We start from the raw sequence: 25,842 nt of genomic DNA, 5'->3' as shown, positions 1-25,842 counted from the left end.
TCCACTGTCCTTTATAATGAGGAATGATAGCCAGGCTCTGGGCCTGGGCCTGAGGTATCCTAGGGTAGGGACTCTTGATACTTGAATCCAAAGCAAGTAATGTCAGCCACGAATAAAGGAAGCACTAGGCCACGAGGAAGTGGGTCAGGAGAAGCTGTCATCTGAAGGACACCTGGTATCTGGAACTGGACTACTCTTGGAAAAAGAGTCCTGGCCCTCTTGGTCCTGAAGTTCACCTGCCTCCATGTAGACCAGCCAAGGGTAAGAACTCTCATGGTCTGAGCATGTGCCCAGGTAGACAAACTGGTTGGTGGGCATCTTAAAGCCATCTCCAACAGAAACTTTGGCAGAAATGGAATATCTCCCTGAGAAAAAAAGGAGACAGAGCACTAAATGGGAAGACTATATAATATGACAAAGTGCCTTGAACATAGTAAGCAATCAGTGATTGGGAGCTGCTATTACTATTATTGTTGTTGTCATGGGGTGCTATGCCCATGCCTTGCTAGAGAACCAGCCAGCAACATTCTTGGAACATTCCCAGGCATAATTCAATATAAAATATTCTCAGGAAACCAAAGCCTAAATGAGTCCAGCAAAGTGGCCAAACAAACCACCGGAACCTTCATAAAGTACTCTGGAGGAGCATGTGCCTCACCACGTCGTGCATCACTAACATGCAGAAATCAGGATGCCGTTGATACTTGGTTGCTGCTTACGCCCGCTTGTTCCTCCTCCATCTCGCAGTTCAAAAGTTGTGTTTCTAGATGCCAGGAGCCTTCCTATACAAACAGCCTCAGACTGGAGTTGGAAGACCCTCTCTGCTCCTCATTTCCGTGTTCAGTCTCCTCACGTGTAAAATGGAACCAGCCCCCTCCCCCTCATACTTTCTACCTTTGGACCAAGTGGGAGGAAATCTGTGAAAGGAGCTAAAAAAACCTGCTGAGCCCTCCACACACAGAAGCAATGACATTAGTCCACAGATGTCTTGCCATTCTATTTTAATTTGGGAACTTATTCTTTATTAAAATCTTATTACTATACCCTCTGAGTTTCCTCTAAACTGCCTCAGATCCTTTGCGGAACCAGAAAGCATTTACTTGCATACATATGTCCATACAATAAAAGTCTACGTGGAACCTAAAAGCAAAATTACACGTATAGATCTAAATACACCTATAGGTATTAATAGATACATGTATGTGTGCATACAGACACATATGTTTCTATATCTAGGTATAGATATGTAGTTTCTCCTCTGTACTCAACTCAGAGGACCATTTGTTGAAGCAGGTGAGACATTTGCACAATTAGTCTAAAAGATTATTATTTAAAAACAGAAATTTAAAAAAAAAACAGGAATAGCTTGAAGCTGATGTCTGGAAATCATTTCTTGCTGCAACTCCAATGAAGGAAGCTGTCTAATTCTTGGAAATTTAGACATTCTGCTAGTAATTTAGCACAAAAGTGGGCCTGGCTCAACCTGCTCTTCACATTTTGGTAATTTAAAAGGACATAACGGAATTTTATTTTAATGGTAATTGCAAACTCATGCAGAAAATGTAAATGCACATTTCATGATTAGCTTACAGCATAAACTATGGCTTCTATTAATGTATTCCAATTTGTAATTCTTTTCACAGTATGAGATTTGAAAGCTGTGATTAAAATTAATTAGGTTAAGTAAAGTTTATCCCCCCTGAGCACTGCTATTGGGAAAAAGCAAGAGGAAAATGCGAACTACATCTGGCTCTGCAGGAAGCTGTGTCTTCACAAGAAGTCGGCTGACTTCTTTTCTCCCCACAGAGGTTGCATGCTGCTTATTTGGCATATCTCAAGCACCATGTATCTCCTCAAGGAGCTAATTGAACCATTAAACTATTCTTCGCTGGCTCACAAAAACCACATAGACTGTGACTACATCATCTTCAAATAAGGGTATTAGGTAGATCCATCAATTGTTTAAACACAATAAATCTAGGGGGGGAAACACATACATCTGGTGAACCTAAGGTAATGAAGGCCACCCAGAATTCAGTACCGTAATTGCTATGAAAGAGGTGCCAAGGGATCCCTGGGTGGTGCAGCGGTTTGACACCTGCCTTTGGCCCAGGACGTGATCCTGGAGACCTGGGATCGAATCCCATGTCGGGCTCCTGGTGCATGGAGCCTGCTTCTCCCTCTGCCTGTGTCTCTGCCTCTCTCACTCTCTCTCTCTCTCTGTGTGACTATCATAAATAAATTTTTTTTAAAAATTAAAAAAAAAAGAAAGAGGTGCCAAATGAAGGAACAACAATAAAGATAATGACAGACACTTGTACGGAGCTCTCTGCTTTGCATATTGTCTTAAATATTACTTCACTTGATCTCCTTGACAATCCTGACAAGGAATCCTTACTGTTGTCCCATTTCACAGATGAGGGTACTGATATTAAGTGAGGTACCCAGGATCAAAAAGTGCTGGAGATTAGACCCAGTTCTAATCCTACACTCCAATGGCCCAGCTGTATGACTACTCAACAAAACAAAACTTTTAACCTATGGCTGGCCTATGTTTTCACAATGGGTTGAAAGTCATTACTAAGCCTCATATAATAGGAACTAGGGCAAAGGTTAACTGTTCCAGAATGGTGTCATGCATTCCAGCAAGTACAGCATAAATTTGGAAGGCCAGGACGAGACAAAGTGAAAAACTGGCACAGAGATGCTCTACTTCTCATTGGAGAGCTTGGTTAGAGTTCTCCAGTCTTTCTTTACTGTCTCTTTGCTTGATACCCAGCAATGAGTGCTGCCTCTGCACACCGCACCCTCTGGATCCCATTTCCTTTGGCACAGTGAAGTCCCAGCTCTAGTCCAAGCCCTGGGAGTGCAGACATGGATGATATACACCCTGCTTCTGAGCTTGCCTGTCCCATGTCCTGAGTCACAATGAACCCTCCTGTCCCGTGACTCATCCTACCTGGCTCTCTACATTGTCCACCCCGACTTCATTCAGGGAGGAATAGATGGTCCTATCGTTACCTTGTGATGATGCATTTTAAAACATGCTCTGTATAAAATACAATCTAAAGGCAGAAACTTCTAGTTCATATGATAGGGGATTAGTGGGAAAGATGGCAGAGTCGGTGGGACCTAGTAATGACCATATATCCTGCCAGATGGAAAACCACAAGCTCCCAGAGACTAAATGCAGGATGAATCCTGCTTTAAAGGTGGAAGATGGTGTAAAAAGACTTCATTTACCAATGGAATGGGGTCAGGGAAGCATATACATGTTCTTGTACGGCTGGTTCCTATAGCATATTGCTGGTGTGATTTGGGCATCTGCTGTAATACCAAAAAAGCAAGAGGGAGTAGTCTCCAAAACCAAACTAGTCTTTGCTTGCAGAGGCTCCCAGTAATCTTGGTCTTTCCTCCTGCTGTCTGTGAGTGAAGATTTAGTGAGCTCTCCTAATATCCACCCACCTATGAGGAGCACATTACATGGAAATATGTCTTAGCTGTGCTAGGAGAATTACATTCTATTAAAGCTTTCCAGCAACAGATAGACTAAACAAACTTACGAACTCCTTTTTCCTAAAAATCCACGCAATTCAACAAGTGGGGACAGCACTGAACCATAGCTGTAGAAAAACAAGATGTATGAGGTGTGCCCTCCAACCTTCAGGCAGGGCCATTCAGAGGGTGAATGCAAATACACTGTCCGTGCTGGGTTAGAGGCAGCAAACTATCATGGGGAGTTTATGAACCAGGTTAGATTTTTGTATTTGTAAATATTCCCTTGTGAGCATATACAATACTTAATAAGTGTGGACGGCTGTGGACTAGCTAGAGTTACTAAACCAAACCAAGCTCGGACTTGCGTCCCTCATTTACTCATAAGGCTCGGGAGCCCAAAGGGTAAATAGTTGGTTGACGCTTGAGAAAGGGCTTGAGCAATGGTTTCCAGGAGCTCGCTTTTACGTGATCGCCCACATAATACAATTGATATAATGTGTTCTAGCCTGGTGGTAAAGTTAAATAGGGGTCTGTGCTATTCTTACTGGTCTGTTAATCATATCTATTGTCCTTTTGAAAGTGTATGCACCTAGAATAGCATGTTTGTCTATTAACTAGGACCCTCCTGTGTCAGTAGGGTCTGTCATGCATGTGGGTATTCCTTTATTTTTGTTCTGCTTGTGCTATATAATACCGTAAGAACCTTGAATAAAGTTGTCACTGCTTGGACATCATCCACTGTGTCCCTCCTGTCCCCAACTCTTTACTTTTATTTTCCTCACCCTTACTCTCGGGCCCCTGATCGTGTTGCTGCAGAGCGTGCAACAAGTGGCGCCCGAACAGGGACCTGAGCACATGCAAGAGAAGGTGCACATATAGGTGAGTAGTCGCTGACAATTAGGTAAGGGGAGCCCGGTTACTTAGGGCCACAACAGGAGTAAAAAAATATGGGGCAGTGGCAGTCTATGGAACAGGTCTTTTTTATGACCGCTTTGTAGGCCCTTATGAAGCTAGAAGGGTCCAAGGTCTCTAAAAAGGCCTTGCAGCAATTCTTTTGTACTGTATCAGACTTGTGTCCCTGGTTTCCAAAAGAAGGGACTGTCAGTTTGGACACCTGGCAAAGGGTAGGACAGGAAATTAAAAATCAACTTAAAAAACGTGGTCCTATGGCCTGTCCTCCAGGCACCATGCAAATTTGGGAGGAAATAAGGGAGGCTTTAGATCCACAACATACTTTCACATTAATCTCTATAGCCTCTCATGAATCCCTCCCTGAAAATGATGTTCAGACCTCTTCAGAGGAACAAAAAGAGAAAAATAATTCGATGATTGAGTCACCATCACCACCAGGAGGTCGGGATTTGCTCACCAAGATGGGGGCACAAATTCGCTTCCACCCCGAAGGAGCAAAAGTCCTAAATAAGGAGGGGCACCCAATTCAGGTGCTTGTCCTGAGTTTAGAAAACGGATAGCAAAAAGACCACCAATTACTTAACACTGCCCCCTCCAGATTCCCCCACCAGTGTCTCAGATAAAAATTGACGAAGGGGAGCAAATTGATTAACTTTAAGTGAATCCAGATGGAACATAGTAAACAGGTCTTGAAAATTATCACTACTAAACCTGAAACTTTTATTCTACTGAAGTTTACTAAAGGTCACATAAACTCTGTTATCTTTTTGCAATGTTAGTAAAAAAAAAAAAATTTACTAAACTGATGGCTGTCTGTTTCCAAGTTTTCATAAGTAATTGTTAAGATACCTTTCAAAGTCCTTGGTAACCTGAAACCTTAGTCACACGTTGATAATAAATGGAATTAAATTCATCGGACATCCAGGTCTTTTCCGAACAGGAAAAAGTGCTAAAACGTTGATTTGAATCTATTGGTGAACATGCTTTGTAGTTAACTGTTTCATAAATTTGCCGTCTAAAGAGTTCTGGTGTTCAAAAATCGGTTACTCCTTAGTTTTCACTGGACACTAAGGTTCCTAAAAATGAAAAAACTCTGCTAAAATAAGACTGATGACTGATAAGGAAAGCAACTCTGTATGTAGAAAAGGAGATATGTAAGAAAAATGTAAGGAATGGGAATATATTTTTGTTCAAAAAAAAATTTACGAGAAATCCTCTAAGGCTAAAACAACTTATCAAAGTCATTATCCCACTAAGTCAGTACAGAGAGCTGAACTAAAGGCTGTCCAACTGGCTTTGCGAATGTTTCCTGAACCCTGCAATCTGTTCACTGACAGCCACTACGTGGCTCGAGCTGTTCCAGCCTTGCCACGCGCTTATATACTCACAAATGATGAGGAGTTATATCACTTATTCTCTAGTATTCAACAATTATTAAGGGCCAAGCGAGCTCCTATTTTTATATCCCATATATGGGCCCTTACTAATCTGCCTGGTGCCCTCTCTGAAGGCAACCACATTGCTGACACCATTACTCACACTTATATAACAAACATAAACAACAAACAATTGGCCACGCAGAGTCATGCTAGTTTTCATCAAAATGCCTCAGCTCTTCGTTGACAATTTCGCATCACTAGAGAAGAGGCCTGCCAAATAGTAAAAAACTGTCCGGCCTGTCCAATCCACCATCCTGTTCTTATTCAGTTAATCCCAGAGGATTGGTGCCTAATCATCTTTGGCAAATGGATATTACCCTCTTTCCTGCTTTCGGCCGCTTACAATATATACATGTCTCTATCGATACTTTCTCTCGGTATATCCACGCTACTGCACATTCTGGAGAAGCCTTTACTGATGTTCAAAATCATTTATTTTCAGCCTTCTCCCGAAAGGGAACCCCTAAGGCCATAAAAATTGATAATGGCTCAGCTTATAGTTCCAAAGCCTTCCAGAACCTTTGTGCTACCTTTCAAATTAAGCACTCTACAGGAATTCCCTACAACTCACAAGGTCAAGCCATAGTTGAAAGAGCTAACAGTACTCTCAAATCCTACCTTAAAAAATTAAAAGAGGGGGAGGTACTACAGGGCACAGTGAAATATTCTCCCCATATGCATTTAACTCTAACTCTTTGTTTTAAATTTTTTGAATGTTGATGATATAGGACGGACGACAGCTGAACGGTTTTGGCATCTAGATTTTTCTCCTCTCCCTTACGCTAGGTGGAAAGATCCACTGACTGGCATTTGGAAGGGCCCTGACCCTGTCCTTCGCAAGGGGCGTGGGTTTGTCTGTATTTTCCCCCAGGATGAGGACACCCCGCGCTGGCTCCCGGAGTGATGGTGTCGACTCCTCACCCCTACGCCGGAGACTAGCCAACCTAACCATAACTCGCCAACAAAAAAGAAGAAGGAGACATCTCCCATCCTACTGTTGGGCCCGGATAAGGGAACTGATCAATCAAGCGATAAGTCTGGCTGAACAGACACAGCCTAATGAGTCCTTACTTACTATCCTTCTTACTGTATTAGCTATTACCACCCCTCCCGTTGGTGAAGCGGCTGTATATTGGGCCTATCTACCCGACCCACCTACTATAAGGCCGGTTACTTGGGATGATCCTACTCCCCAAATACACACCAATATGACAGAATATTTTGGAGGGAGTAGTTCTGATGACATGGAGGTTGCAAACCATTCTATCAATTGGACGGGCCTGGCAGCTCAGGTACCCATGTGCTTCCAATTACCACTATGTGACCAAAAACCAGTTAATGGTTGCTTGGTAGTTCAGCCAGTACCTCACATAGTAACATATCTCTCAGAAATGGAAAAGAATGAAAACCCTCCATCCCGACTTAACATAATGTTAGAAAGGTGGATTGTCTATGAGGTCACTGGTGACACCCCTCCCAGTGACCCTCAACAAGGTAGGCGCCCTCCCGGGTACCCCAATTGTCCTCAAAACTTAACCTATGCTATTTCAGGTCCTATTTGGACAGAGTGCCTTCAGAAGACACCTTTGGTCATCTCTCCTCACGGCATCCCTGAATTTTCTATCACAGACTGGTCGAGAATGACAAGAAAGGAGCCTCTGCGCTATATTGCATATCCACCTGGTCGACCAATGCATAATGTGACTATACCCGGAGGAGTTTTTTCCACCGTCGGAGAAATGTACCACGCAGAACTCTGGAAATTGGTCACCGCTATGGGACCAGCCAAGAGGCAGATGGCTAAGAGCGGCTACACGAACACAAAGGACTTCAATCTTACTATACAGGCCTGTGTCCCTAAGCCGTTCCTATTGGTGGTAGGATATGGAACGACAAATTTTTCCTTTATGCAAAATAATGGAACTGATATGTTATTTGAACTAGGATGTAAAAATTGTGTATTAACCAATTGTTTGCCTGTGCACTTGCCCTCACCTCAAACAGGTCCTATCACTATCTTTTTGACTATGCAACCGCCTTATTTACTATTACCTGTTGAGATTGAAGGCCCTTGGTATGCTAATTATGGTTATCAGTTTGCTGTGGAATTGCAGCTACAATTAAAAAGATTGAAACGCTTCCTTGGGCTGTTGATAGCCGGTATTGCTGCATTGGTTGCTCTGATAGCTACTGCAGCTGCAGCCTCTGTGGCCTTATCCCAGGGCATACAGACAGCACAATACGTTAACAACTTAGCAAAAAACGTCTCTTATGCGCTGTCTACTCAGGAGCGTATAGATCAAAAAATTCTCAGTTGTCTTGATGGGCTTGAAGAAGAGGTAAAATTTCTGGGGAATCAACTATCCCAGTTGAAAACCCAGATGTCCTTGGTTTGCCATGGCGGGTTTCAGCATATATGTGTCACCCCTATGAAAGCCACTAATGTAACATGGGGACAAGTTAAAAAACATCTACAAGGAATATGGTTTCATAGTAATATGAGTCTTGATTTGTTGGAATTGCAAAAGGAAATCTCCAGTATCAGTCATTCTCAGAGAGGTATGACAAACCCAGCTGAAATAATGGCTCATATCTTGGATGGCCTGCACGGATTTAATCCAGGCAATCTATTGAAACATTCATTCTGGATGTTTATAATTATATTTACTATTGTGATGATTCTATTTTTTGCATGGTGTGTGGTTCAGGCCAAGGCAAGACAACACAGATTCAACATGGATGCACAATTACATTTCCTCAATCTTAAAACAAAAAAGGGGGAAATGTGGACGGTCATGGACTAGCTAGAGTTACTAAACCAAACCAAGCTCGGACTTGCATCCCTCATTTACTCATAAGGCTCGGGAGCCCAAAGGGTAAATAGTTGGTTGACACTTGAGAAAGGGCTTGAGCAATGGTTTCCGGAGCTCGCTTTTACGTGATCGCCCACATAATACAATTGATATAATGTGTTCTAGCCTGGTGGTAAAGTTAAATAGGGGTCTGTGCTATTCTTACTGGTCTGTTAATCATATCTATTGTCCTTTTGAAAGTGTATGCACCTAGAATAGCATGTTTGTCTATTAACTAGGACCCTCCTGTGTCAGTAGGGTCTGTCATGCATGTGGGTATTCCTTTATTTTTGTTCTGCTTGTGCTATATAATACCGTAAGAACCTTGAATAAAGTTGACACTGCTTAGACATCATCCACTGTGTCCCTCTTGTCCCCATGTCTTTACTTTTCTTTTATTTTCCTCATCCCCTTACCCTCGGGACCCTGATCGTGTTGCTGCAGAGCGCGCAACAAATAAGTTTTGAAAATTAGCTGAAAGTATGTTTATAGATTGACTCTTAGGAAGGATTTTTGAACCTATAACTTCAATACACCTTGCAAATTTTGTGTTTCAGGGACTCGGCACATTCTGGGGTAAAACTCTGGTTTAATTGTTGCTGAATTAAAAAGAAAACCACCCACAGAGTGGCAAGGCCATGTGAATATTGTTTGATATTCTTAAGGTAGCTAATCCACATTCTTTTAAAAAAAAAGATTTTATTTATTTATTTATTCATGAGAGACACAGAGAGAGAGAGAGAGAGAGTCAGAGACACAGGCAGAAGGAGAAGCAGGCTCCATGCAGGAAGCCCGATGTAGGACTCCATCCTGGATCCCAGGATCACACCCTGAGCCGAAGGCAGACGCTCAACCCCTGAGCCACCCAGGCATCCCACTAATTCACATTCTGAAGCTAACAAGTCTCCAGAGATAAAGAATATTTATTAATATTAGTATTAATAAATAAATATTTATATTTCCTTGAAATTTAGGAGTTACATGAAGGACTGATTTTTTTTTTACATGATAGTTAAATTAAAAAGAACAAACAGTATGTGTTTAGAAGTTGGAGAACACAGTTGGTGGGTAATGTCCCTCCAGGCAAGGGGCAGAATTGATTCCATGTTAAATGGCAGGAGTATCTTTCTTTGTACTCAGACCTTTCCCTTATCCACACAAAAATGTCCATTTTCTGTCTTCTAGAAATCAGGAGTAAAGGGGATCTTGGAGAGTATTTTATCCAGCTCTTCCATGTCACAGCAAGACAACAAGTTGAGAGATTCACATGGACTCTGAGGTCCTGGCTCTGCCCTGCCTTCTTCGAATCAAACAGAACTAATTCTATTTAACAGAAACCCCTTCCAGTAAACCCTTCCCAGTACAGGCAATACTCAGGGGTAGGAGAAACTTTTCAACAAGTTCTGAATGCTGCTTTTGGGGTCCAACATTCCCATTTCCCAGTCAGCAGAGCCAGACTGACTTGGAGAAGGAAGTAAAAGCTACAATGTCCAGCTTTGAGGTCAGACATCACATTTTCACAACTTCTAGAACTGGCAACTCTGAACAAATTACCTCACTAAGCTTGAGTTTCCTTTATAAATAATAAAATCAACTCATAATGCTTTTATGCAACAAATGCAACAGTGAAGGCTTTATAAAGATTAAGCAATCCATAAATGTTAACTGATTTTATATTAATATTATTAGCAAAGTTGACTATTCTGAACTTGTATGATGAGTCTGGGGGTTTACAAATAGGCAGACCCTATTTCTCATGGGATGATGCCCCTTGAGGGCATTACTTACCCTCTCCCAACCTCAACTTCAGTATGCAATAGGGTGCTCACTGACCTCTCAGGATGGCCTTGGAGATTAAACTATACAATGTATGTAAGTGAACCATTAATGCTTATATCCAGTAGATGCTGGAGAGCTGTTTATCTCTACTTCAGCGAATCATGACAAGAGTCCTTTCAGGAGAATCAGGAAATCCTGTAATACAGGGCAAGAAAGTTAATGGCCTGTGTCTGAGGTTCTCCATCATGCATGGCCACACTTTTCTGAGACACCCCACAGTGGGTGTATTTTAGAGGAATTGTGGTTCCTCCCCACACTTTTCTGGCAAATATCTCCCTCAAATTTGAGCTTATATGGCAGCCTCAGGAAAAGATCTGCTTTGTCTGTCCAGCTTCTCTTATCTAATGCCAGCTCTTGAGATATAACCTCTCTATGCCTGGACTGTAGCTCTTACAGACAGAGGAAGGGTCCACGCCCACCCCAGACCCTTGATGCCCAAAGGGGGTTGCATTCACTCTAGAGCATATGCATGATGAAACATTATGTATAAATTTCTCACCCTTTTAGATGATCTTTTTTGCAGATGTCCTATAATATACATGATACACACACACAAATATTTGTAGTGAGGCATTTGCTTAAAATGATTTTACAGATAGGGGTGCAGAGGCAAACAATTTGGGAGACCTCTGCCCTGGAGGTCAGCTGGGGACACAGGACTCACAAACACAACCAGCCCCATGGAGAATAAAAGGCAGGGTCTGACCTTAGGGGAGCACTGAAAGGTTTGCAGAATCTCAGATCCTGGGAAGATTTCAGAGATCAAACAGGAGCTGAGCCAGGCAGGAAACTGTTCTGAGGATGTCTCTACCCAGGTCATGCAGGAATGCCCAGGGCTGAGCCTGGGGAAGACAAGCAGAGCCCTTCGTCTCTGCTTGGGGTGGGGAGCATCATCTGGTATAAACTCGGTATGTCCTGTCTGTTATCAACCCACCTCAATGTGTTTTGTCCTCTAAATTAAGTTTTGTCCTGGGAAATGGGTGACTGGCAGGTGTACCCCTTGACTCTTTTTATTGTTAACTCTCTCCCAGAGCACATCCTGGACTGGCTGTTCCCCACTTTTTATTTGGTTTTTATATTCTATTTCCAGTACCAAGGTGGAGGGATCTCCACTTCCTGGGAGAGAAGAGGAGGTTGGCTGGTTGGTTTCACTGAAAGATGGGTGTGGGCATCTGGGCTCAGAGAGAATCCAGGTGAAGTCGAGGACCCAGATGTTACAGGAAAACATCATGCTGTTTGTAAAGGGGCTTCATACTTGAACTTCACAGCCCCCCAGACCCTGGTATTGTTAATTTTCATTTTTATAAGAGAAAATGGAAGGTTTAAGCCACTTCTCCAAAGCTGTACGATGAGCTAGTGACAAATGAACCTCTAGACTCCCAGGCTGGTCTTTTGGTTCTACCTTGAATCTCAATGTTTCAGTGCTTGGGCCGGGGTGGGGGGGGGGGGGTTGATGTCATTAAAGTAAATCAGGGGAATAGCTTGCAAAGCTGTGAGTACTGTGTTCATCTTACAAAATTTCCGTGAGGAAGATACCGGTTCTTGGGAGTAACTGCACAGCTGGGTGACATTTAGGTCCCGAGTCCTCCCCAGACCGGGGTCTAGTTTTTTGTAACCACTAGGTGGCAATACAAGCACAGCCTTCCAGGGACCCCTCAGCATCCACTATCTGCAGCAATGGCAAGCGAGGGCTTTCCTAGTCGGCTCTGCTTAGTCAACCCACAACTCCAGTGTCGTGGTATCAGTTTCAGTGTGTTTGGTTATCTGGAGTTTTCTCTGAGCTCTCTAACCTTACTAGAGGCTGCATAGTTTTGCTGGGGGTGACACCAGCTATGGGACTTTCTACTGGATTAAGTACAGTGAATGAGGGAAAAGCTTCAGCAGGCTCCCCACCCTTTGAATACCCAGTAGTTGCCATCCCTGTGAGTAAGCAGGGCTGCCTGGGATCCTGGAAGACACCCCAGGTCTCCTGCACTGCGCTGCAGAACCAAACCCTCAGACTTCTTAACGTCCCAGCCACTTTCAGTGACGTGACCAGCTACAGACGAAGCGCTGTTGAAAGGAATCAGAGACTCAGCAGTGGCAATTTACTGGGAGCAAATTTCTTCCAACACATTGTGTGTAGCACTCACATGGCAAAGAAGGGCATCTTTTGGGGTGAACCAGCCTGTCTGCCTCTAGAAAGGAGCGCTCAGCACTAAAATTAATTATATGATTAATATTTATTAATGCATATTGAGCACATGGTAAGGACTGTATTACACACTTAATCTGTGACTAAGAGGTGTACACTATTACTACCCGAGCTCCAGGACCATGAGGGTCAGAGAAGTGAAGTGAGTTGCCCACACCCTAGAGTTAGAATCTAGGTCTCTCTGATTGAAAGCCTATGCTCTGTCTCCCCAGAGTTGTGTTTAGCACATCCTTTAGCAGCGCATGGTGTCTCACCCTGCCTCTGCCACAGAATGGAGGCATGCCAGTGGGGCCCCGTGTTCTAGTGCTAAATCCTTTGGTGAGTAAGAGCAAGATGCCAGGATAGAGGGCCCGGACTGGGACTGCCCCACTCAGCAACCTGGGACAGGCGTGAAGTTTCCGCAGGCCAATCTCAGCAGAGGTTCACGTAACTGGGCTCATCCCATAGGCCAGGGAGGCTTAGCAGTGATCCATTTTGATCCTGACCAGCACAGGAAGACTGAGGTAGTCCAGATGCTCGGGCTGGTGGTTCCACAACACAGCCAGCATGTGCACAGGTATTCCCATGTACTCATCTGGATGCACGCGTCTTAGTGGGTTTTATGAAATCCAGTTTGATCAAGTGGCAGTCACCACTTCTCTTTTGTGGCCCTGGATGGAAATCCTTAAGTCTTAGGGTCAATTTGGAGATAAGATAGTGCAAGCCCAAGTATCGTGATTTCACTCATGGAAACAATCCTGGAATTGCAAATCTCCCTCAAGGTTGATTTCCCAAACGTTTGTCCATGATGACTCTTTCCTTGATTGGCATCAAAATGAAAACAAAAAGACCATATGGTCAGTTTTCATGTAGCTACATTTATTAGATTTAGAGGATGATCCCTAATGTTTAGATTCTTTCCTTTTTTTTTTTTTTCTTAGATTTTATTTATATGAGAGACACAGAAAACAGTGGGAGGGAGAAGCAGACTCTGCCTAGCAGACCGCCTGACACAGGGCTCAATCCCAGGATCCCAAGATCATGACCTGAGCCAAAGGCAGACGCTTAACCTGCTGAGCCACCCAGGCACCCCTATTTCTTTATGGTTAAAATGTTTCTCATAGGAAACAATGGAAATTGATTTGTATCTTAATGATGTTCCTAGAAAAATAATTTAACAAGCCTATCCAGCGCTCCCCTTTTCTTTTTCTTTTGAAAAAAAAATTTACAGATTAAAATCTGGGAACCCCAGTTCTGGGTAGTCCTAAAACTTCCTTCCCCTGAGCACACGGGAGTGCGTCATATACTGCCACCCAGTGGTCATCCTGGCACACACGCACAGACTCCTCCCTGAGGACCTAAATGGTAGGCATGTGAACACATGGGGTGGGTGGGTGTGTGTGTTCAATTAGGTGCCGACAAGCAGAGATGTGTTAGCATGGAAAAATGCAGGTTTTGAAAACTGTAGAAATATTCGGAGTGAACAGACCTCCTACTCCAAACCCATGTGGGCAGAATTGAAAGCAGGTGTGTGGGATTAGCACTCTGTATTTTTTCCAACATCCACCACTGAAAGGGCAGCAGCACAGAAATGTTTGTGCTCAGGAGTGCTATCAGCTAATAGGACATGAGAAGCTGTAGAGGAAACGTTTTCAAGACTAAACTTGAACCAAATGTGTTCACAATTTAACTCATACCTTTTGAACAACAGAGACATCCCTTCAAACTCTGGGAAGACCCATCAACCTTTCAAAAATGGGTAAGTATGTATTTCTGCAAGAGCCCAATGTCTTCAGGAGGGGGGGGGATGTGGGCTTGCAAACATCAGACAGTCTTCATCTTCTGAGGGACCTGCATTTAGACCTGGCCTGTCCTCCAGCAGCCGGCTTCTCCCATTCCTGTCCTCTGTGGCTGCTTGCAGCCTCCGGAGTTCTCTGTCTTCAGCCTCTCATTGACTGCCTCCTCTGAGCCTGCTGCTTATCCACTAGACAGAGTGGACTCCCTTTCAGACTGCCAGAGAGAGAGAGAGAAGGGGGAAATGGGAGAGATGCAAAAAGCCCCAAGCCTAAGCCAGACAGGCAACGGCCACTGGATCCTTAGGAGTCCTACTACATCTGCACAGCCCTTCTGAAATCCAGATGACCTTGTCCAAAAAAAGCTTTAAGCCATATGGTGCTCTGTAACTCACCTGAGTTGTCCTAAAATGAGCCAGGGGAATTCAGGTTCTGGACACCCGTGCACAAGCAGGCGGTCTGTAACTTGCTAACAGGTATATACTCTGAAGTGTCATGTGTATATGGGCATTTTGAAATCTGAATTACATTTACACATAAAACCAATAAGCCATAGTGCTTAGGTTCTCAGGCTGGCTCAGGAAACCCATTTAACCTATTCTGTGTTTCTGAGCTGCACTTCAGACCTCCCTTAAGCTTTCCCCGAATGGGGCACATGGATGGGTTTGGGGAGGGTCTGCAGAGACTCGACATTGATTCTTTTAATAATTCTCAGTGGAAATTCTTAGCACATCAGAAGAGTACCCAGAGGGTGGGGGGACTAGAAATAAAGAAATAAATCTGAATATAATTAATCACATTTGCCAAGGGGAATGTGTTCAAAGAATTCTTAGAGAAGAAAGCAGCAATAGCAAAAGGGGGGAAACTGCAAGGATACAAACAATTGTTACGGTGCCCTTGCTCTTCTGGGTTCTGGACACCCAGGGCTGATTTTTGTGCCTTTCAGTTTCCTTGTTATCTGCACCCCTCAGGCCTGGCTCACAGTAGGTGTTCAATAAGCCTCTGATAAACTGAACTGCCAACAGCAGGTATAATCTATTTTTTTCATTCATTCTATGTGTATATTAAGTGCCCACTGTGATGCAGGTGTGTGCTAGGTCCTCGAATCAATACTGAGCATGGGGAGATTGGGTTCCTGCTTTTATAGCCTGTGGCAGGCTGAACAATGGGCCCGCCAAAGATGTCTTCATCCTGACCTCTGGAACCTGTGAGTATGTCATCCTGAGATGGCAGGAGGGACTTTGCAGAAGTGATGAAGTTAAGGACCTTAAGATAGGGAGATTATTCTGAATTATCTAGGTGGGTCCAATGTAATCATAAAATCAAAATCTTATGAGAGGTCCCAATAAGGCAGGACCACAAGCCAAGGAGTGTAGGCAGCCTTTAGAAGCTGAGAAAGGCAAGAAACAGATTCTCCCCTGGAGCCTCTGGGAGGGACACAGCTGTGCAGACACCTTGAGTTGACCCCACTGAAACTGGTTTCAGACTTCTAACCTAAACTGTAAAGTAATAAATTTGCATTGTGCTTAAAGTCACTCAGTTTATGGTAACTTGTTACAGCAGCAATAGGAAATTAATGTAAGCTGAATATAGCTATAGCTTATTAAACATTTTGTATAATGTTTAACAGACATTAAAAAAGTGATCCTTTATTTAAAGATTTTATTTATTTATTCCTGAGAGAGACTCAGAGTGAGTCTGAGACATAGGCAGAGGGAGAAGCAGGTGCTTGACACGAGACTGGATCCCAGGACCCCGGGATCACGACCAGAGTCAAAGGAAGACGCTCAACCACTGAGCCACCCAAGTGTCCCTAAAAAGATAATCCTAATAAATTATGACAATAGAGGGAAGTATCGAGTGTTGATTAGCTCATTCACCTTCTCTCTTTTGATTGGCTTCATAATTTATCCTTCTTTTTGCCAATTAGAGGATCTGTCTGAGGCTGTCCCTTTCTCAGGTAGCAGAATTCACTTTGTAGCTTCTGATATCAAGTCTTGAAGCTTCAAGAATGTTATAAAAACATTTGATGGATGAATCTCTCCCTATAATGACAACAACTTTCACATAGAAGGAATATTATTCCTTAATTGACAGTCAAGTTCAACTTGGTTTTCTGGTCATGGCACCCTTGAAAAATAGAGAGGAGATCTTATTTGCACCCCATTTCTCCAGGGGGGAAACTGAGGCATGTGTCTGACCAAGTTTGCTTTGCCTCCCAGGTTCAAGAATATGAGCTCAAGGGGCGCCCAGTTAGCTCAGTCAGTAGTTCTCAGTCAGAGAACTCTTGATCTCTTGGTTGCAAGTTTAAGCCCCACATTGGGTGTAGATGTTACTTAAAAATAAAATCTTCAAAAAAAAAAAAAGAGAAGAAGAAGAATATGAGCTCAGCTCTTTTGACACTCCAACCAAGGGCTTTCCCTTGGCCTCACTCATTGTTTCCCGAGGCATTAAGGAAAAGAAAGGCATTAAACACACAGCAGGAAGGATATACTCAGCTTGCAACCAGGAGAGGAAAGGAATCCTGGAGAAAGGCTAGCAATCAGAATCTATGGAATAAGAAAGCCTCCAGCTTTTTAAATTAAAACTTGGGGGAAAATTTGACAATCGGAGGAGTTTCGTTTTGAAACTCATTTAACCCGAAAAGTCAAAACGAAACTCGAGGGGTGTGAACCCACAACAATCAAAATAAAAACAAGTTTTCACAAACCCGTTGCAAAGCTAAATATAGATTTTTCAGATAGACCCACTCACCTCCAAACTCATGACTTTAGAACTATTTCAAACATTATTTTGCAAAAGTGTCAATCAAAAGAAAAGTAGGTTTGTGTGGGAGGTGGAGTAAAGCCGGGCGTGTATGGGTGAGGAGAGTATTTCTCTATTTTGTCCTCCCTCACCAAACTGTCAAGATGTTTTTAAATACCATTTGTGGTCACCTACACTGGTAATATTTTCTAATTGTGGTCAAAAGAAGCTGACTAAAGGTTTGTGCGTTTGCTCCAAGAGGAAACTGTCAGGTGCCGGTGCCTTGATGTGCCTGCAGTCGATTTATTTCTGACCCGGTTTGCAGGTGCACTTGTAGGAGCCTCTCTGCCTTCTGACCTAAGGAAGAGCACAGTTAAAATGGGGAACCAAAGGCCTCCAGCTGCAGCGTACATTTCTGCTTACTCTACCTCTGTGCCTAGGAGGAAGAGGGAGGGGACTTGCAGGTTGGCCCGGAGTCACCTGTGGCCTAAGGGTTACCCCCGGAAAGATAGCCTCTCAGGCTCCTCCACGTGTGGTGAGGGCTTTGAACCAGGAGGTTTGAACTGCTGAGCAATTTCTAATTAAGACGTGAACACCGGAGTGTCAGCTGGAGCTTTAGGCTTTTATTTGTGGTGGGCTGTTTTCCTGCCACGGTTGTTGTGGTTTACCGTCTACCTGAGTGTTCAAAACTGCTTTGCAGAATCCAGTGGCTTTGCTTCAGATTTGGTACCTCTCGTGCCTCACCCAGCCTTGGCCCCAGTGACACGGCCTGCCGCGCTCCTCCTTCCTAGGCCAGGCTGTGCTCCCAGGGGAGAAGAATCACCTAGGGAACAGGCACTGACATTCTCAGACCTTCAGCGTGGTGTGTATTTCCAGGAATGATAATTTAGGGAAAACTAAGGTTTCCAGACTGCTGTGCCAAAGATGATTTCCTAAAATGGACAAGGGAAGTCAATCATAAGACCATGTGGTCCAAGAAAGGAATTATTAAATCAAAAGCCTTAGAATTTTGTGACCTCTGCCTATGAAGTTATGCTAAGGAAATCATCATAAACATGTGAAAATTTTACAAAAATAAAGTCACAAGGATATTTATTAGGAGCTGATCATAACAAAAAACTGGAAAAGATCTAAATAGCAAATAGGCTATTGATTGAATAAATAATGTTATAATCACATTATTGCCATAACCAATAGTTAGAATTCATTCAATGCTTACTATGTGCTAGATAATACTGCTAATTGGTTCACGTGTATTGTTACATTTAAAACACCCAGGAACTTACGCGAAGGAAGGTAAAAGCCCTTATCCATGAACATAGCGCCCATGGTATCATGAAATAAATAGCGCCCCCCTGTAATTCATGTCCACTCTGAACCTCAGAATGTGACCTTATTTAGAAACAGAGTTTTGTTTTTTTTATTTATTTATTTATTTATTTATTTATTTATTTATTTATTTAGAAACAGGGTTTTTGAAGAGGTGATTAATTAGGGATCTCAAGATGAAGTCATTCTGGGTTCAATGACTGGTATCCTTATATGAGAAGGGAGAGAGCAGTCTGAGACACCTAGGGACACCAGAGGGTAGAAGTCTACGTGAGGATGGAGGCAGAGATTGGAGTTACTTGGAGCCAGGGAATCCCAGGGGTTACTTGGCAGCTGCCAGAAGGTAGAGGAGAGAGGTATATGCAACAGGTAGATTCTCACTCGGAGCTCCCGAAGGAACCAGCCCTGCAGACACTTTGGTTTTAGGCTTCTGGACTCCTGAACAATGAGACAATACATTTCTGTTGTTTTAAGCCACCCGGTTTGTGGTCATTTGTTACGGCAGCCACAGGAAGTGAATACAGATAGTGAGTAGTACACAAGGGGTTGGGACCCAGACTGACTCCAGGACCAGAGCTCTCCCGCTGTGCTACAGAGCCTCCTCTAAAAGCAGGGCTTAGAACTGTATACATAATGTCACATTTGTGTAAGAAATTTGAATATATGCATAGAAAAGAACTGGAAGCATATACAGCAAAATGCTTATTTCTGGGTAGAAAGAATCCAGATGGATTTTAATTTCCTTCTTTTTGCTTATCTGCTTTTTCTTTTTTCAGCATTGAAGTGCAATACTTTTCAGAGTAAGATACACACTGAAGTATGTAGGAGTAAAGGGGCTTCATGTTGCAACTTACTCTCAAATGGTGCAGACGAAAACTAATAAATATGTATAGTGCAGAGAGAAAATGATAGAGCAAATGTGGGAACTTGGTAACCATTGGAGAATCTGGGTAAAGGGTATATAGGAATTCTTTGCACTATTCTTGCAACTTTTCAGAAATTCTGAAATTATTTCAAAATTTAAAACTTACCCCTCCCCCCACAAAGAGGAGTCCTAAGATGGAAGATCCTCAAAGTTGAAACAGAAGAAACTTTATATACATGAATGCCAAGACACTGCCAACTTGAATATTCTAAGAATCAGAAAAGTTTGAGGAATAAAAGCAAGTATATACGTTACAGCAAAGATGACTCTCAAAGGAAAAACAAATGCAAAGAGACAGAGACAGAGAAAGAAGGGACAGAAGAAAATAATACCAAAAAGAGGTCCCTGGTGAATGGGCCCTACAGGCCCCTCACTGTAGGGCAAGAACACAGCTGTCCAGTGCCATTTTTTGCACACACTTGACACCGAGTGGTTTCGGGCTAGACTGATAAGCCGTTGAAAGAGGAGGATTCCGGTGACCCACAGGGAAGGAGTGAGACCCACTCCTTTATAGTCCCATCAAGTTCTGTGGCAACCTGAAGGCACTGGTTTCTCATTCCCCAGGGGTGCATGTTAATGATAACCATACAGATTACATTTTTAAAATAATTTGGATAGACAAGCTAGAAAAGGATTTCATAGCCTTTTGAAAATGTGAAATTATTACCAGGCCACTTGATATTTTTGTTTTAGGAGGACAGAAATGTTAACTTTGTGCCAATTTTAAAGCTCACTTCCAACCAACGTCTCTAGTTTACCATCTGGACAAATACAGGGAACAGTATGTCCATAATTTTGACTTATCTAAAGGGAAAGAAAGTCACATCGCTAAATTGCATTATTTCAAACGATCCATTTCTCTATCGCTGATTTCTCTAAAAATCTGTGACCACTACAAGAAAGAACCCAATGTTTTTAGCATAGTTTTACTCGTGTACAAGATACTGTGCAACCACGCTAGCTCCCATCCATTTGAAGGAACTGCTTGTTCCTTTCATTCCAAGGTTGGTGAGGGGCAGGGCTGGCATGAATGGGTCTTGCTTGGGAGTAGGCACACCCTCTCCAACAGTAGATAAATATATGGCTTGGCAAAAGCATATTGAATAGATTATGGGCACTTTAATTGAGTCAAAGAATAATAGGTCCATTTTTATTCCATTCTCAAGTTGTTTCACGTTCAGCATTCTTCCGTCACAAAGGTTTGCTAATTGTTCCAATTTGCAGTGCCAAGTAATTTGTGCTGAGTGATTCCATAAATGTTTTCATTTCTGGGTTCCTACGAAGCAATTCTACTTCACAAAGCCTCCAAGTGGCCATTTGGAGGGAAAGGGTCCCACGGAGAGCACGGGGAGAGGCAGTCCTGCCGTCATACGTGAGGACTCCCAACATCCCTCCTGGAGGTATTGAGAGCAGCACAATGATGCACTGGCTGCCCGGGATGCCACCCACGGACCATTCAAATAGAATTACCAGCCCGTGGGAGGGTGTCTGGGTGGGAGATTTGTTGTGTGTATATATTTTTTTCCTAATATATTTAAAACGAGTTCGAAGTACAAATGGGAAGATTCCCTTTTTAGCCTTTCCTTTATGGAAAGGAAAGCAGTTTCTTGGTAAAATTCCAGACCACCAGCCCACCTCCACTGTAAGCTCTTTGAACCCTTGTCTACCGGTTTCATTACCATTTTCTGCTTTAAGCCATTATCGTGATATACAAAGAATGAGTCCCTTTGAGTCCTAAACCGTCCTTTTAAAGTGAAATAGTTGGCGGAAAACCTGGCCTGGCCATGGCATTTTCAATTTCTGTTCTTATTTTTTGGGTAACAGCAATAGTGCTTACAAACTTAACGCATACAGCATGACCTGGTGATGGTAAGAACCCTGAGTCTAAGAGAATTTTAAAATCCCTTAGGTCAGCCCGCCTTCACAGATAAGTATCTGAGGAACCGGTAACATTGATTAGGACACTTCATCCGTCCTGAACCACCAGACTCAATCCTGAAGCCATTCACTAATGAGTTTTTATTTGACCTGATGACAAAGCTAAAACCTTCCTTCTGGAAACGATACTAAAATGGGGCTTTCCTTATTGAAAATGGCTAATGTTTTCATGAGCTTGGGTGAGACTATGTTTTCATAGTTTGAGCTGAATGCACAATGCATAATTCTATGAACATTCTCGGTCTGTGTTCTTCTACCTTATAAAGGAGGTGGGAACCAAGTTCTTGCAATTCTAACACACAATGATTATGTACATTGTGTCTGATGAGTTTTAATTTTTTCCATGTCCAGAAGAAGAAATCTAGAGTCAGAAAGATGGTTTTCCTAAAGGTTTACACACTGAGTTCATGATGCTTGGGGTAAAGGTCTCCTACTTGGGCCCTCACCTAATAGTGGTGACTGCTGAATATGTGGTCTATGGCTACATGGTCACAAGGTGAGCAAAAGTGCCTTGGGTTGAGAGTGCTGGCTCTCAGACTCCTGTGTGCATAAGAATCAACCAGGGAAGGGGAAGTTTAAAATGTGAGTTTTGGAACCCCTACACAGGCCTTGATTCTACAGGTGAGGGACAGTGTACATTTTAAACAAACACTCTGGGTGACTGTGATGCAAGCAGTCTGCAGAGAAGCACTGTCCTATAAACCCTAATGGAGAATATTTGGACATGCACCTCAATTCATAGGTTTTTGGTTTTCAGATTTCAAAATTCTATTATTTCAAATATTATTTTAAATATTTTTCCTAGGGCAGCCCTGGTGGCGCAGCGGTTGGCACCGCCTGCAGCCCGGGGTGTGATCCTGGAGACCCTGGATGGAGTCCCACGTCAGGCTCTCTGCATGGAGCCTGCTTCTCCCTCTGCCTGTGTCTCTGCCTCTCATTCTCTCTCTGTGTCTCTATAAATAAATAAATAAAATCTTTTAAAAATATATATTTTTCCTAATAAAAACTTTAGGACATGAAGGGATTCCCTCATTAGGGAAATGCCCTTGAAAATCACAATGAGATATTACTACACACCCATTAGAACAGCCATAACCAAAAAGACTGACAAATAGTAAATGTAGATGGAGGACATAAAGAAAACAGAGGCCTCGAGTATTGCTGATGGGAATGGTAAAACCACTTTGGAAACAGTTGGTGGTTTCTTAACAAGTTTAACATATACTTATGGTCCAGTAATTCTGTTCCTAGGCATGTACCCAAGAGAAATGAAAATGTATGTCCACACAAAGACTTATAGGGCGTGAATGTTCATGGCAGCATTATTTATAATCACCCTAAACTGGAAACAATTCAAATGTCCCTCTACTGGTGAACGGATAAACAAAATGTGATATATAATGCACATGTACATAATCTAATGTGATATATAATGCAATGGAATATTACTCAATATTAAAAAAAAGAATGAGCTGCTAATATATGGCACAATAGAGATGAACCTCAAAAACACTGTGAAATGAAATAAGCCAGATACAAAAGACTGCAGATCATATGATTCCATTTAGATAAAATTTCTGGAAAGGGCAAATCTATAGAGATGGAAAACAGATCATTAGTTGCCTGGGGCTGGCAGTGGGATTGCCTGTGGACAGGCAGAAGGGAACATTTTGGTGAGCTGGAAATGTTCTAAAACTGGATTGGGAAAAGGACTGCAAAGCCCTCTACAATTACTTTAAAAATCATTAAACTTCATAGGTACAGGGGATGAATTTTAAGGGTGTGTAATTATACTTCCCAAAAAAGGTGTTTCTTTAAACAACAGGATCTCAAAAATGGCAATAGATATGGTACATGAGTGAATAAATTAACCAATCAAAAATATTTTGAAGTGTGTAAAGAAGCATATATGTAGATATAATTAAGTGCCTTCCGTGCTGCTTCTCATTAGTAGGTGGGGTTTGCAGGCTTCATGGGCTTATCCTCAACTTTCCAGCTGCTCTCAGCTTTTCTCTGCCTTAACCACCGCTAGACTCTTCCCGTTAGGCTAACTAATGGGCAATTCCGGCCTTTTAGCTTTCTTAACGGGCAGAAAGGAGCGTCCACCATTCCCTCTGACTCATCTGCTTTCTTTTCCATGTGGCAGGAGAAGAAAAAAGAGTTTCCAGTCCCATCATCTGTCTCTGTGTCAGCAATTCAATTGTTCCCTTAGCAACCATCGCTTTTACTGCCTGCTCTCCGATACACACTGCCTTCCCGAAGAGCTTGGAGCCACTGAATATCTTGGTTCGTGCCAGAAGCAGTTTTCTAAAAAGGCCAATATCTCTTCTAGAGCAAACTATTTTTAAAACAACCCTCAAACAAAACAGTTTTTAGACACAGGTGATAATGGGGACAGCGCCGAGGAAACAGTGCCTCGTAGGCTCATTTGCCTTCCACTCAGACAGGAGTACGTGCAGCCCGGGACTCTGCTCTCCTCCTGCCCCCGGGGGATGGCACGGGTCACAAGGGAAATCAGAGGCCGAGGAGAGGGAGAGTCACACCGGGTGGGAGCCATCCAGCGACCTTCTGGTGCTGATGGAAGGATCGAAGAATTATTATTGCATTCAAAGCATTCCAGATTTACCATTTTTCCATCTGACTCCTAACAGGTGCTCCCTGCCCTTAATGTATGTCTGCATCCAGGAAACTGTAGTTTCCCTGATTATTGCATCAATTATGTATTTTCCCAAAGGATCCCTAATTTTTTTTCCATAGAAAAGACATATTTCATATATTGGCCACTGTGTAAGGAGCAAGGGTGTCTCAGACGATGGAGATCATGTAAATGCTCTTTCAAGAAAACGTGTCCCAAGGCACCTGGGCGGCTCAGTGGTTGAGCATCTGCCTTCAGCTCAGAGAGTGATCCCAGGGTCCTGGGATTGAGTCCCGCATCGGGCTCCTCATGGGGGGCCTGGTTCTTCCCTCTGCCTGGGTTTCTGCCTCTTTCTCGGTGTCTCTCATGAATAAATAAATAAAATTGTAAAAAAAAAAATAATAATAAAACAAAACATGTCCCAAACACCCTGAGAAAGATTTGCAGTTCTCTCATTATTCCCTCTCACAGATCCATCCGTGGGAATAGATCACTTAGTAGCAAGTTGGTAGTTTCTTCTCTAATTCGTAGGAATGAACAGGTATTTTATCACTACTTGAGATCCCACAGCGGCTTTTCAGCATTTCAGAATATCTGTACTTCAAACCACTGATGCCAAATATTTTTGATGAACCTCCACTGAATATTATGTGCCCTGGGATTGGGTATATTACTTACAAGATTATGGGACATGCCTTATTTTAATATAGGCACATATTTGGGGTTAAACTCACTTTATTTCACCTTATCCTTTAAATCGGTTCTTCTTCTAATGCAGGCAGGTGTTCCTTGATACTTGCCAGAATTAAGGACATTTTCCTGTATAGGAATTATTTTTTAAAAACTCTTGACACAGGAGCTATTGACTCACTGGGTTCGTGAAAAAAAAGAGGAGATCCTCTGGTGTATTTAACAGCCTCTGAGGAGAGAGACTCAGGGTCTGGAAGCATGTGCTCCTGCTGCTGCGACTGCTGGGAAGCTCAGTTTGGCATTGATGTCCCTAAACCAGTCAGTCCTTCCAGATGTTTCAAGAGGTTATATTTAGGCCAATCCGCTGCCTTGGGGTTTCCCAAAATAATACTAAATCACCAAGAATGAGAAACTCAAACCACAAGTTAAGGTTCTGAGTCTACTCCGAACACCTTAAGGATAAAAATTTCAGGCAATTTAGCACAAATATCCTAAGGTAAACACCACCAGCCCACCCCCCACACAGAAGGATGGAGATCCGCTTAGCTTTCGTTCAGCAAAGGCTAAGGGAGTCCTAACACTCTAGCTTGCCTGGGAAGAATCAACATTTGGTTTAATCGTGACAAAGGAAGAGGAGAAGTCTTCTCAGGTCCTCCCTCCTCGTGAAGAACTGGCACTTGGCGACTTCTGCAGGCAAACGTGCTCGGGCCTAGCCCGACGGTGGTCACTGAGCTGCTGAAGAGCCGGGTCTCCTCTCTGACCTCTCTGGGCCTCAGCCTCCTCGCCTGCCAAGGGAGCACCAAGGACAAATGCCCTCCAAGGCTCCTCCATGGCTGTTAGAGCTGTTTTTATCCAGTTTCTTCCAGTAGCGGACTGTGTTATTTTGTGATTTTCAGCCTGTCTGGCCCAGCTGCCCCAACCTTCTCGAGGGCTCTTGTTTTCCCCTGGGAACCAAGCAGCTTCACACCCTCTATCCACACATGTGGGTTCTCCTCATGGGCCTCTCTCACCCCCATCAAAGCCCGAGTCAGTTGTTAAAGGAAAGAAGGAAAAAATATACACAGACACAGGCAG

The sequence above is a fragment of the Canis lupus genome, chromosome 12, assembly GCF_011100685.1.
Source record: "Canis lupus familiaris isolate Mischka breed German Shepherd chromosome 12, alternate assembly UU_Cfam_GSD_1.0, whole genome shotgun sequence".
NCBI classification, from domain to species: Eukaryota; Metazoa; Chordata; class Mammalia; order Carnivora; family Canidae; genus Canis; species Canis lupus.
This window is presented reverse-complemented; position numbering follows the sequence as displayed.